General features: G+C 38.2%; 1 long non-coding RNA gene across 1 annotated transcript; it reads left to right on the plus strand.

Annotated features, from left to right (window-relative positions):
* Positions 1–4,930: 4,930 nt before the first annotated feature.
* Positions 4,931–8,693, plus strand: LOC117320389. The gene is made up of 3 exons (XR_004531029.1): positions 4,931–5,245; positions 7,614–7,764; positions 8,293–8,693. It is a non-coding gene; the product is annotated as an uncharacterized LOC117320389 (long non-coding RNA).
* Positions 8,694–13,967: the final 5,274 nt, after the last annotated feature.

Consider the following 13,967-nt stretch of genomic DNA (forward strand, 5'->3'; position numbering starts at 1 on the left):
CCACTTTTGTGATTGGTAGAAACCACTCAAGCCTCCTGGAATGTTCTGTTACTATTTAAAGCGGAGATTAACTATATGCGATGTTTTTTTCTTTCGTGTAGGAATTTTTCATTTTCAGGTTTACATTGAATTTCGTTGAAACCTGTTTGATACCTCTAGGACGATCACAAAAAGGAGATTTCTGCATTCATAAAAGGAAATAAAATAAAATAAAATCCCAAATTTAAGAAAAACGGATGTTTCCATGTGATAGAACCGAAAAACTCCTGCAATTAGAGAAACAGCAAAGAGTACCGACATGAAAAGAAACCGTAATTATAACTCAAAATCGACAAAAATTGTGAAAATAGAAAAATCCATATAGATTAGCCCGGAGATATTTAACAAAGACCGGATTTTACATTAACTGATATGAAAAGTGTTGTCGATGAAGCAGTAGACGTTTTTCCAGCTAGACCCTGTTTCATCAACGTTCAAAAAATTAAGGAAATTGTTTAACTAAAATATTTCCGATAGGAAAGCATTGCAGAATGTTAGGGAAAATCTGAGTTAAGGGGGCATGAGAATCTAAGTCAAATAGACAGCACGTGTCATTTCCTATTGTACAAGGAAGTAGGATATCCATGACGTCGACTAAAAAAATGCCCCATTGTCTTCATTGATCTGCGTTTCTTCTTATATAAATTCTTTGAAAGTAGGATAACTGATTGCATTTGTTACGTTAGTGTAACAAACAATTCCAGAGATGGGAATTTCGGCATATGATGACGTCATTATCGAAGGAAATAGGTGTCTACGTTGTTGCAAACGTAACTTGTTGTACAGATACACGTGACTCGGTCTTCATCAGCTGAAATGTCGTTACGTTTATAAACACGTGTCTTAGCCTCTTGACACTATTTAGTGCTCAATTTGGAACAAAGAAGTACTCATCATTGAAGTTGATATGAACTATAGAATTACGCGCATGCATGCACGTGCTGGGCATATCATTTCGACGTTAACAATTCATGTATGTATCAATCTGTCTTGAACAAAAAATCTAATATAGGCAATTTTATCTCAAAATACAAACATATAACATCATCAATCATTGTGTCTGGTATCAGTCGAGAGAACAATGAATGTTTCTACATGTAACAATGTACATACTTGTACTTGTACATATGGTGTTACAGTTATTGTCTATTGACGTATAGACAGCATAGACATTATGTCGTGTATGTATGGTGCCTGATATATGTGCCATTTCGTTATTTCGTTATTTCGCCCCGGTAATCATCGTCTTTTCGTAGCGACAGAACGAAATAACGAAAATAAGTAACGCGAAATAACGAAATAGCACACATCAGCCACCATATGTATGGTCATTTTCTCGTGTAAATATCGTGTAATTAAAGACATCTCGTGTTAAAAACGTGTAAATATATACATTTTTCTGTCATATATCGTGAAAATATAGACATTGTCTACAAACTAAATAATATATGAATTAAAAAGACTGTCTCGTGCAAATATGGCGTAAATGTAGATTATATGATAAGCTTGTATATATTAACACAGACCTTGTCAGAGTCATTCACGATAATGCGTGAAAATGCAGGCATTGACAGACACGAGCTTCTTGCATTTCAAAATATCAGCGGTCCCTGTTGGTTTCAAACTCAATCTAGGGTAGTGTTGAAGGCGGCCATCAATGCGTGATAAATCGACCGTTAAATAGCCATATGGCCGACTTGTCTGGGAGGTTTTAACAAATTATAATGGCTGTATGTAGCAGCTGTCATTAGCCAATCAAAAACCTGCTGCTATTCGGCTTCAGAATTTTGCTTTAGATAAATCAAAGTCGAATTTTCTGATTGGCTTAGAGTTGTGTTACACCATTAACATGTCGTATAATTTCAGGTATGCATTTTTCCGGATCGGGTTTCCGATATTGTATATTATGTTACATATTCTTTTCTGGATATCAATCATTTAGTATGACGATTAAAAACCACGGTAATAACTGCCAGTTGAATCTTAAATCCTTGCATGAGATATGTTGTTGATTTTGTTGATAGTAGTAGTAGTAGTAGTAGTAGAAGAAGTAGCAGTAGTAGTAGTAGTAGTAGTAGTAGTGTAGTAGTAATAGTAGTGGTGGTGGTGGTGGTGGTAGTTTAGTAGTAGTAGTAGTAGTGGTAGTAGTAGTAGTAGTAGTAATAGTAGTAGTAGCAGTAGCAGCAGCAGCAGCAGTAGTAGTAGCAGTAGTAGTGTAGTAGTAGTAGTAGTAGTAGTGGTGGTGGTGGTGGTAGTTTAGAAGTAGCAGCAGCAGCAGCAGCAGTAGTAGTAGTAGTAGTAGTAGTAGCAGCAGCAACAGCAGCGGCAGTAGTAGTAGTAGTAGTAGTGGTAGTAGTGGTAGTAGTAGTAGTAGTAGTAGTAGTAGTATAGTTGTAGCAGCAGTAGTAGTAGTAGTAGCAGCAGCAGCAGCAGCAGTAGTAGTAGTAGCATTTGTAGTAGTAGTAGTAGTAGTAGTAGTGGTGGTAGTAGTAGTAGTAGTAGTAGTGGTGGTAGTAGTAGTATAGTGGTGGTAGTAGTAGTAGTAGTAGTAGTGTAGTAGTAGTATAGTGGTAGTAGTAGTAGTAGTAGTAGTAGTGGTGGTAGTAGTAGTAGTAGTAGTAGTAGTAGTAGTAGTAGTGGTGGTGATTGTGGTGGTAGTAGTAGTAGTAGTAGTAGTACATATAGTGTAATAGTAGTAGTAGTAGTGTAGTAGTGGTGGTGGTGGTGGTGTAGTAGTAGTAGTAGTGTAGTAGTTGTAGTAGTAGTTGTAGTAGTAGTATTAGTAGTAGTAGTAATAGTGTAGTAGTGTAGTTTCTTATTATATTATTATTATTTTTAGTCGTAGTGTCGTCGTCGTAATAGTTAGTCGTAGTAGTCGTGTCGTGTCGTCGTAATAGTGTCGTAGTGTAGTAGTATAGTGTAGTAGTAGTAGTAATGTGTAGTGTAGTAGTGTTCGTGTCGTAGTAGTTTTAGTATTTTATTATTATTTTTCTATGTAGTACGTAGTGTAGAGTCGTGTAGTAGTAGTAGTAGTACGTATAGTAGTCGTGTAGTAGTCGTAGTTGTAGTAGTAGTCGTAGTAGTAGTGTAGTAGTCCGTGTAGTAGTCGTGTACGTAGTCGTAGTAGTAGTACGTACAGTAGTAGTCGTACGTACGTGTACAGTCGTATAGTCGTAGTAGTATCGTAGTAGTCGTGTGTGTGTGTCGTCAGTAGTAGTAGTAGTAGTAGTAGTGTAGTCGTAACAGTAGTCGTCGTCGTCTAGTCGTGTCGTAGTAGTCGTCGTCGTGTGGTGAGTCGTTTGTGTAGTAGTGTAGTCGTAGTGTGTCGTCGTTGTTATAGTAGGTGTTTCGTAGTGTAGTGTAGTAATAGTCGTCGTGTAGTGTAGTGTCGTCGTTCGTCAGTAGTCATGTAGTAGTCGTGTACGTCCGTCGTAGTCGTAGTCGTCGTAGTATCGTAGTCTCAGTCAGTCGTCGTAGTTGTAGTAGTAGTCGTCATAGTCGTAGTTTCGTAGATAGTAGTAGTGTGTTGTAGTATGTGTAGTAGTACGTCGTAGTACGTAGTATGTAGTAGTGTAGTAGTTAGTAGTCGTAGTCAGTATAGTAGTGTAACAGTGTGTAGTAGTAACAGTAGTCGTAGTACGTCGTCAGTCAACAGTAGTAGTAGTAGTGTAGTCGTAGTGTAGTGGTAGTGGTATGTAGTCGTAGTAGTTGTCGTCTGTGTAGTGGTAGTCGTGGTCGTGTATCGTAGTGTGTCGTCGTGTGGTATTGGTGTAGTAGTCGTAGTAGTCTTCGTCGTGTAGTAGTGTAGTGTTGTCGTAGTAGTGTAGTGTTGTCGTGTAGTAGTCGTGTAGTGTGTAGTCGTCTGTAGTAGTAGTAGTAGTAGTAGTAACAGTAGTAGTAGTAGTGGTAGTAGTAGTAGTGGTAGTAGTAGTAGTGGTAGTAGTACTAGTGGTAGTAGTAGTAGTAGTAACAGTAGTAGTAGTAGTAGTAGTAACAGTAGTAGTAGTAGTAGTAGTGGTAGTAGTAGTAGTAGTAGTAGTAGTAGTAGTAGTAGTAACAGTAGTAGTAGTAGTAGTATAGTAGTGGTAGTAGTAGTAGTAGTAGTAGTTGTAGTAGTAGTAGTAGTAACAGTAGTAGTAACAGTAGTAGTAGTAGTGGTAGTAGTAGTAGTGGTAGTAGTAGTAGTGGTAGTAGTACTAGTGGTAGTAGTAGTAGTAGTAACAGTATAGTAGTAGTCGTAGATTAGTAACTAGTAGTAATAGTAGTAGTAGTAGTGGTAGTAGTAGTATAGTAGTAGTTAGTAGTAGTAGTAGTAGTAACAGTAGTAGTAGTAGTAGTAGTAGTGGTAGTAGTAGTAGTAGTAGTAGTGTAGTAGTAGTAGTAGTAGTAGTAGTAGTAGTAGTGTAGTAGTATTAGTATTAGTGGACTTTGTTTCGTGTTTTAAAATACACATTGGGTGTATAACGCACAGGAACGTGTTAATCTGCTTCACTTTATCTGTATCATATAATGCAATCTTTATTAGAAGTTTAGATATACGTCCTAAAAGGATGATGGTTTTATTGAATTTTGATAGTAGTCCCCTAATACTTGTCACCATTATACATACACCTATGGATGGAATAGGGACAAATACAGCCTATCTGTAATAAAGTATCAGGTCCCTGTGCATACACACATACACTTATCGGATAATAACAAATATCCTATAATACCGATTACAGATTTACCTACTAATTCCTGAATGGCAGATTCATTAAAGGGCCATATTCGAGCAGGTACGTTAATATATTTTCCAAGTATTCCATGCTTATAATTCCGCGACTGGAGAACGTGTCACTTTAAACGAATTATTCATAAATTCCAATGATTTTAATCTTAACAACTTCATTTAAACACAGCACGGCAGGTTCTTAACGTATACATTAACAAATATTAACTTCCGGAATGGGTTTTGTGGAATCATTTAAAAACAAATGTTTAAATTTTGACGTCATAGATCCAAGATGTCTCGCAGGACTTGTGTTTCTATCCTTGGTCTGTTACTTTCTCCAGTCCCTTGGGATGGTGGCGCCATATTGGATTCAGTATGACCGCGGTTCGAGTCTAGTCACTGTTAACTATTTCTATGGAGTGTGGTCTGAATGTAGCGCCACCGCATCCGGTCCCACAGCATGTGCCACGTGGAATTCCGGAAGTTTAACAGGTAGGATGTATATTCTAATTTGACCTAAGGTCGAGAGTGCGAGAATGTGAGATTTGATACTTGGCCCTAACGAGCCACCATAATATTCTAATTTTACGGCACCATGGACGGATATTTAGAAAGGATCTGAAGCGAAGGGGTTGTTGTTGTTGTTGTTATTGTTTTTGTTTATGGTGGTGGTGTTGGTGGTGCAGGAGGGGGTGGTGGTGGTGTTGGTACATTTCAAAATTAAGTACATACAAATGAATACTTGTGGAATTTAAAGCGTTTCGTAATGATTTTCAACGATTTAGTATAATTGTATAAGTTAAGTAGATTTTCCAGCATAGCAGCCAATGGAGCTCCTTAACAATGAAGTACAAAATGAACAGCTGTGTAGAATTAAAGTTCCCTGTTACTTAGATAAGTCCTATATTTCTAACAAAGCTAGAGTTTCTGAAATTTGCTCTTTAATTAAAATTAAATAAGAGTTTATTGCTACTTAAATTTGCTCTGTGATTATAATACAGTTTGAGTTCATTGTAACTAAAATTTGCTCTATAATTGTAATAAAAGTTAGAGTTCATTGTTACTTAAATAAGCCCTATAATTGAAATAAAGTCCATTGTTCATAAATAAGCCCTATAATTAAAATAAAGTTCATTGTTAATAAATAAGCCCTATAATTGAAATAAAGTTCATTGTTCATAAATAAGCCATATAATAAAAAAAATCTTCGTTTTTAAGGTGATTATCTTATTTTTCCGTATCATCAGCAAACAAATACAAATCGAGCACACACGGCTTCCAATCAGAGTGCTCATTTTTTACTGTGTGCACTCTCTAACGAAAACGAAGCAACCTAATGGACTTCATGTATTTGACACGAAATGTAGGCCGTAGAGCTTATGGCACGGCGTAGCGTCGGTAGCCCGCCGTCCGTCTGTCAACTCTTCCTAATGCTGTGGTCACAAAGATCGGCCGGAATCCGGGGAAAGGGGGTAATCGGGAGTACGCCGCTGATTTTGGCCATTTTTCCGACATCGGACAACACCGGTCAAAAAATTTGTCACACATCACTTACATAAATGGCACCGTTCGGGGGCCGTCTGGTAATCGTACGGCGTCTGATTCCAAAGAAATTTTTTTGTGGGGCCGGCCACAGGGGCTTGGCACGATTTTTCAAATGATGGACCATATATATATATATATGTATTATAGTGTCGACACTATAATACATATATATATATATGGACCATCATTTGAAAAATCGTGCCAAGCCCCTGTGGACCGAACATCTAATACTAATCGGCCGATTATCCTATGCTGTCCGGGCGATAACCGACCTATTAACCGGACATCGTACGAATATCGCCCGAGTATCCTACGGACAACGAACGATACTTGTACCAGGCCCGGCCGAATGTCGGGCGATTGTCGGGCGATTACCGCTCGATTTCCGGTCGGATATCGGACGATCCTTAAACGATGTGTGAAGGATATGTGGCCGATTATGAAAATCTACGGGACACCGGAGAATTTTTAACTTCGAGTTAAAACTCTTCGGGCACATCCCCGATGCTGCCTGAGAACCCCGGCCACCGGCCGGCCATGTCTGGTGTCCGGTCGAGGACCAGGCCAAAATGGCTAAAAATCATGTCAGGAGTCTATCCTAATCCTAATCGGAAAGATTTGTGACTAAAGCATAAGTCTTGAACGAATCCATGGATCTTGACCAAATTTGGTTTGAAGCATCCTTGATGGCTGGGGATATAATTGTGTATAAATGGTGGATCTGGTCCCTCGGGGATTTGAGCAATGGGGCCCGATATGTTAATATAACAAATACTTCAAAATCACTATTCTGTCAAATTTCGTATCGTATCATTGATCAACATTTTGTATAATTATTATGAAACAAAGTTGGTCGGAATTAAACATCGAGTCAACTGACCAAATGTGACCGTCATTCTGGCACTCACGGTCAAATATAATATTTTTTCACACGGGCCTCTTGTTTCACGCGTCTTCTATGTAGAACAGTGTCAATCGCTTTATGGTAATTCATGTATCCGCCATGTACACGAGCATGGTATACAATGTATGTTTTTGAGGATGCTTTAATTCGTATTGTTTGAATAATCAGGCGTACATGTTAAAGTTAAGGAGCAATTATTTAATAAAATAGCAATTAAAATGCGTAAAAAATCAAAAACGGCACAAGTAGGAAGTAAAGGGGAGAATTTAAAATTTCTATAGTTGAATTCAAATCGCTATCAAAATGAAATGAGTTGTGTTAACATTGCTTAAAACAAGTTTTCAGTTTTCAGTGTTCTTTTGCTCACATGTCTGATTTTCATGTAAATATTTATTTATTTATATTTTGTAGATACATTCAGAGCGGCACAAGCGCTTGAACTACTTGCGTTTATGTTTTTGACATGCGCAGAAGTCGGCATAATTATCTTCGCTTTCCATGACAGCAAAAAAGTTCCATAAAACTATGGCAATGGTCACCGGGTCGCTGTTTCTAGTATCCAGTAAGTGGTGTTAATGCATGTTTAATTACCTCCCACCTGCACACTGACCACGGGTCAAGCACAACAGGATTTGGCACGGTCTTTGTAAGTGTGAGGGCGTACCATGTTAATTATCTACCGACACTTGAGGCAACAGACAGGCTATAGTATTGTATGGAAATAATGTATTAACTCTGTATTTTGAAAACACATTAAAAAAATAATATACAGATTTTAACCTATATTTTCATGGAAAGTAGCATTCAAGTTAGCAGAGACGTACATGTATATACATGCACTGGTGTAGCTATGCACAGATGTCTCTCTCTCTCTCTCTCTCTCTCTCTCTCTCTCTCTCTCTCTCTCTCTCTCTCTCTCTCTCTCTCTCTCTCTCTCTCTCTCTCTCTTACCCGCAAATGCTTAGTTGTGGGGAATTAGGCAAAACACCTTCGATATGGGGAGACTGCTTTCCAATGGTATATTTTCGAAATCCTTTTTACGTGTCATAAAGATTACTCACATGAAGCTATACTCATCTTTCTTTTTCAGACATATTGATAAAAAAATGACTGAATGCAGATAAAGCATTATGGGGAGTACATAAAATCTCATTTTTATTGAGGGGAGATTTTCGGAACCTTACGAAAAGAGAGAAGTACATATGAGGAGACCTTTCGAAAAGAGAGAAGTACATATGAGGAGACCTTTCGAAAAGAGAGAAGTACATATGAGGAGACCAATTCACTGTCCTTAAATATCGATAACTTATTTGTTCTTTTTCCTCATTGATAATGTCCTCATTATTCAAGTATGTTGAATATGGTTTGTCGTTTTTAAGGCATGTTAAACCCGCTTCAATATCGTTTAGAACTTAAGTAATGACACTATGGTATGCAAGTAATGTAACACTGTCTCCTTTAAAACAATATATAAATAAAAATAACTCGATGTTATAGTTTTAATGATATAATTGTATCTGGGCTGCAACTGTCATTTTACCTAACTTTGCAACAACTCACATTGAAGTCAAAACAAGCATAAAATGTCGTCATGTGATTGTGCTGAATTAATAAATCAGGGTCTCTTTGCTCCGAAGGAAATACTACTATTTTAAGAAAGGTGTCCTCGTTACACCACTAAATGGGGAATACTCCGATATTTTACGGGAAATCTCCTCATACCCTAAACTATTAACTCATGTTTTATTGATAGAGAGAATTGATTCTACTGTTCAATTGGGCTCCCCTACATACAGTACATGTATCCTCACTAACACACGTCTCACTGAAAAATTCCAACGTTTTACGGGGAGTCTCTTCACAACGTCTCACTGATAGAGAGTGAAATTCTAACGTTTTACGGGGAGTCTCCTCACATGGTCTCACTGATAGAGAGTGAAATTCTAACGTTTTACGGGGAGTCTCCTCACATTCTCACTAAATATCGTCTCACTGATAGAGAGTGAAATTCTAACATTTTACAGGGAGTCTCCTCACAATGTCTCACTGATAGAGAGTGAAATGCCAGCGTTTTACGGGGAGTCTCCTCACATTCTCACTAAATATCGTCTCACTGATAGAGAGTGAAATTCTAACGTTTTACGGGGAGTCTCCTCACATTCTCACTAAATATCGTCGCACTGATAGAGAGTGAAAGTCTAACGTTTTACGGGGAGTCTCCTCACATTCTCACTAAATATCGTCGCACTGATAGAGAGTGAAATTTTAACGTTTTACGGGGAGTCTCCTCACATTCTGAGTAGATAACGTCTCACTGATAGAGAGTGAAATTCTAACATTTTACGGGGAGTCTCCTCACAACGTCTCACTGATGGAGAGTGAAATTCTAACGTTTTACGGGGAGTCTCCTCACATTCTCACTAAATAACGTCTCACTGATAGAGAGTGAAATTTTAACGTTTGACGGGAGTCTCTTCACAACGTCTCACTGATAGAGAGTGAAATTTTAACGTTTTACGGGGAGTCTCCTCACATTCTCACTAAATATCGTCTCACTGATAGAGAGTGAAATTCTAACGTTTTACGGGGAGTCTCCTCACATTCTGACTAGATAACGTCTCGCTGATAGAGAGTGAAAGTCTAACATTTTACGGGGAGTCTACTCACAACGTCTCACTGATAGAGAGTGAAATTTTAACGTTTGACGGGAGTCTCCTCACAACGTCTCACTGATAGAGAGTGAAATTTTAACGTTTTACGGGGAGTCTCCTCACAACGTCTCACTGATAGAGAGTGAAATTCTTACGTTTTACGGGGAGTCTCCTCACAACGTCTCACTGATAGAGAGTGAAATTTTAACGTTTTACGGGGAGTCTCCTCACAACGTCTCACTGATAGAGATTGAAATTCCAACGTTTTACGGGGAGTCTCCTCACAACGGCTCACTGATAGAGAGTGAAATTCTAACGTTTTACGGGGAGTCTCCTCACATTCTCACTAAATAACGTCTCACTGATAGAGAGTGAAAGTCTAACGTTTTACGGGGAGTCTCCTCACAACGTCTCACTGATAGAGAGTGAAATTCTAACGTTTTACGGGGAGTCTCCTCACAACGGCTCACTGATAGAGAGTGAAATTCTAACGTTTTACGGGGAGTCTCCTCACATTCTCACTAAATAACGTCTCACTGATAGAGAGTGAAAGTATAACGTTTTACGGGGAGTCTCCTCACATTCTCACTAAATAACGTCTCACTGATAGAGAGTGAAAGTCTAACGTTTGACGGGGACTCTCCTCACAATGTCTCACTGATAGAGAGTGAAATTCTAACGTTTTACGGGGAGTCTCCTCACATTCTGACTAGATAACGTCTCGCTGATAGAGAGTGAAAGTCTAACATTTTACGGGGAGTCTACTCACAACGTCTCACTGATAGAGAGTGAAAGTCTAACATTTTACGGGGAGTCTCCTCACAACGTCTCACTGATAGAGAGTGAAATTTTAACGTTTTACGGGGAGTCTCCTCACATTCTCACTAAATAACGTCTCACTGATAGAGAGTGAAATTTTAACGTTTTACGGGTAGTCTCCTCACATTCTCACTAAATATCGTCTCACTGATAGAGAGTGAAATTCTAACGTTTTACGGGGAGTCTCCTCACATTCTCACTAAATAACGTCTCACTGATAGAGAGTGAAATTCTAACGTTTTACGGGGAGTCTCCTCACAATGTCTCACTGATAGAGAGTGAAATTCTAACGTTTTACGGGGAGTCTCCTCACATTCTCACTAAATAACGTCTCACTGATAGAGAGTGAAATTCTAACGTTTGACGGGGAGTCTCCTCACATTCTCACTAAATAACGTCTCACTGATAGAGAGTGAAATTCTAACGTTTTACGGGGAGTCCCCTTACAATGTCTCACTGATAGAGAGTGAAATTCTAACGTTTTACGGGGAGTCTCCTCACATTCTCACTAAATAACGTCTCACTGATAGAGAGTGAAAGTCTAACGTTTTACGGGGAGTCTCCTCACATTCTCACTAAATAACGTCTCACTGATAGAGAGTGAAAGTCTAACGTTTTACGGGGAGTCTCCTCACATTCTCACTAAATAACGTCTCACTGATAGAGAGTGAAAGTATAACGTTTTACGGGGAGTCTCCTCACATTCTCACTAAATAACGTCTCACTGATAGAGAGTGAAAGTCTAACGTTTTACGGGGACTCTCCTCACATTCTGAGTAGATAACGTCTCACTGATAGAGAGTGAAATTTTAACGTTTGACGGGAGTCTCCTCACATTCTGAGTAGATGACATCTCACTGATAGAGAGTGAAATTCTAACATCTTACGGGGAGTCTACTCACAACGTCTCACTGATAGAGAGTGAAATTCTAACGTTTTACGGGGAGTCTCCTCACAACGTCTCACTGATAGAGAGTGAAATTCTAACGTTTTACGGGGAGTCTCCTCACAACGGCTCACTGATAGAGAGTGAAATTCTAACGTTTTACGGGGAGTCTCCTCACATTCTCACTAAATAACGTCTCACTGATAGAGAGTGAAAGTATAACGTTTTACGGGGAGTCTCCTCACATTCTCACTAAATAACGTCTCACTGATAGAGAGTGAATGTCTAACGTTTTACGGGGACTCTCCTCACATTCTGAGTAGATAACGTCTCACTGATAGAGAGTGAAATTTTAACGTTTGACGGGAGTCTCCTCACATTCTGAGTAGATGACGTCTCACTGATAGAGAGTGAAATTCTAACGTTTTACAGGGAGTCTCCTCACATTTTCACTAGATAACGTCTCACGGATAGAGAGTGAAATTCTAACGTTTTACAGGGAGTCTCCTCACATTCTGAGTAGATATCGTCGCACTGATAGAGAGTGAAATTCTAACGTTTTACAGGGAGTCTCCTCACATTTTCACTAAATAACGTCTCATTGATAGAGAGTGTAATTCTAACGTTTTACGGGGAGTCTCCTCACATTCACAACGTCTCACTGATAGAGAGTGAAAGTCTAACGTTTTACGGGGAGTCTCCTCACATTCTCACTAAATAACGTCTAACTGATAGAGAGTGAAATTTTAACGTTTGACGGGGAGGCTTCCCATATCTTACTTGATCTGGTCTCACTGCCATAGATTGAACTTCCTGTTTGATGGGGAGCCTTTTACTCTAATTGACTATTACAACTTATATTACTTGATTATTTAAAAACCAAAAACGTTTTTTGTTGAATTCATCAAAACGAAGAGAGAGTACAAAGATATAAGGTTTTATTCGTTATTTGAAGTACTCACTTGTACATGCAATAGAACAAAGAATGATTAAAACAAAATATATATATAATTGATCGACATCTATAATCAGCATATGTTGATGAACATTTGATACATTGAAGGATGTTTTATTCATTTAATGCAATATCAGAATACCACTCATCCGGTTTCATGCAGAGTAAGTCCTTACAATTTACAACAAACAAGTCATAGCCTTGGAGGATATCGACAGTTTCAAAGATATAACCTATTGCCTGGGTTGGGGAAAGACCCAAGCGTCATGATTGAAATTGCTCAGTCATGTTACTGTATATATGGTTATTGGTCGGGAATCTTAACATGCACAATTTCAAAGATATAACATAGAAACTAAGTTCCTTTCCCTAAGGGTGGGAAAGACTAGCTAGTTTTACACGATTGTGTCCATCTTTCAATGCCTTGCAATGCTATAAATGGTTATGAGGATGGGATCTCACCTGGTTCAAACAGAATTTAACAATTTAAACAATTAAAAAATATATGTCTAGGAATGAAAAAAATGTCAGAGCTATGTGGCTTGTAAATACCTATTATAACCCAAGTAGAAGTTTGATCCCTAGACGTTGCACTGTATACTTTGACCCAGAGGATTATTTTTAGCATTTTAAAATATACATATCTAGGACATGATATGAATGAAATAAAAGCTTTCTGGCACAAACATTTTAGAAAGAAGATTTTTTAAGTTAATAAACACTATTTTATTTACAGCCTGTACGGAATCTTTTTAAATATTGGCCCTGAATCTATTTAAAGCAACAAAATGACAGCTATTGTTTTAGAAAACTGTATTTGCCATTCCTCGAAAATTCTTCGAAAGATCTATAAAGTATTTTCAGGTTGATTGTCAATATTTCAATGTGTTCAGATAGATGATATAACTCATGCCAATTCTAGGATACCCGCCCCACACTCTTCCTTAATTTGCGGAAGTAAAATTATATCAAGTACTTTAAATGAGATTCTGGCGCCAACCATTGAATGATCTATTCTCTTTTTTCCACTTTGCTTATCAATCATTTGATCTCAAGGAAAACTTTATTTGAAATCTAAGAAAGATGCAAGAAGAACTTTCTGAAAATATGATAGCAAACTTTAACTGGCATAATCCATGATGGCAGCTGGTCAGTCATTTTGTTTTCCTGATCAATCTTAAAACTAAATGGGCACAAAGGATTAAAGGTGAACAGGTACATGTGAAGTTTGAGAAATATCCTTCCAGAACATAACAATAACAAATTTCAATTGTGAAAGTCCAAGATGGCAATCCGTCAGCCATTTTCCCCTCAATCAGTCTCAAAATCAAATTGGCAATTGATCAAGGTGAATCTAGATGTGAATATTAAAAAAATTGTTTATGGAACAACGTATGGACAACAGAAGAAGCTAGACATAAAGGCGATTTGGGTAGCACGCTTACCATCTATTG

The sequence above is a fragment of the Pecten maximus genome, unplaced genomic scaffold, assembly GCF_902652985.1.
Source record: "Pecten maximus unplaced genomic scaffold, xPecMax1.1, whole genome shotgun sequence".
Classification (NCBI taxonomy): domain Eukaryota; kingdom Metazoa; phylum Mollusca; class Bivalvia; order Pectinida; family Pectinidae; genus Pecten; species Pecten maximus.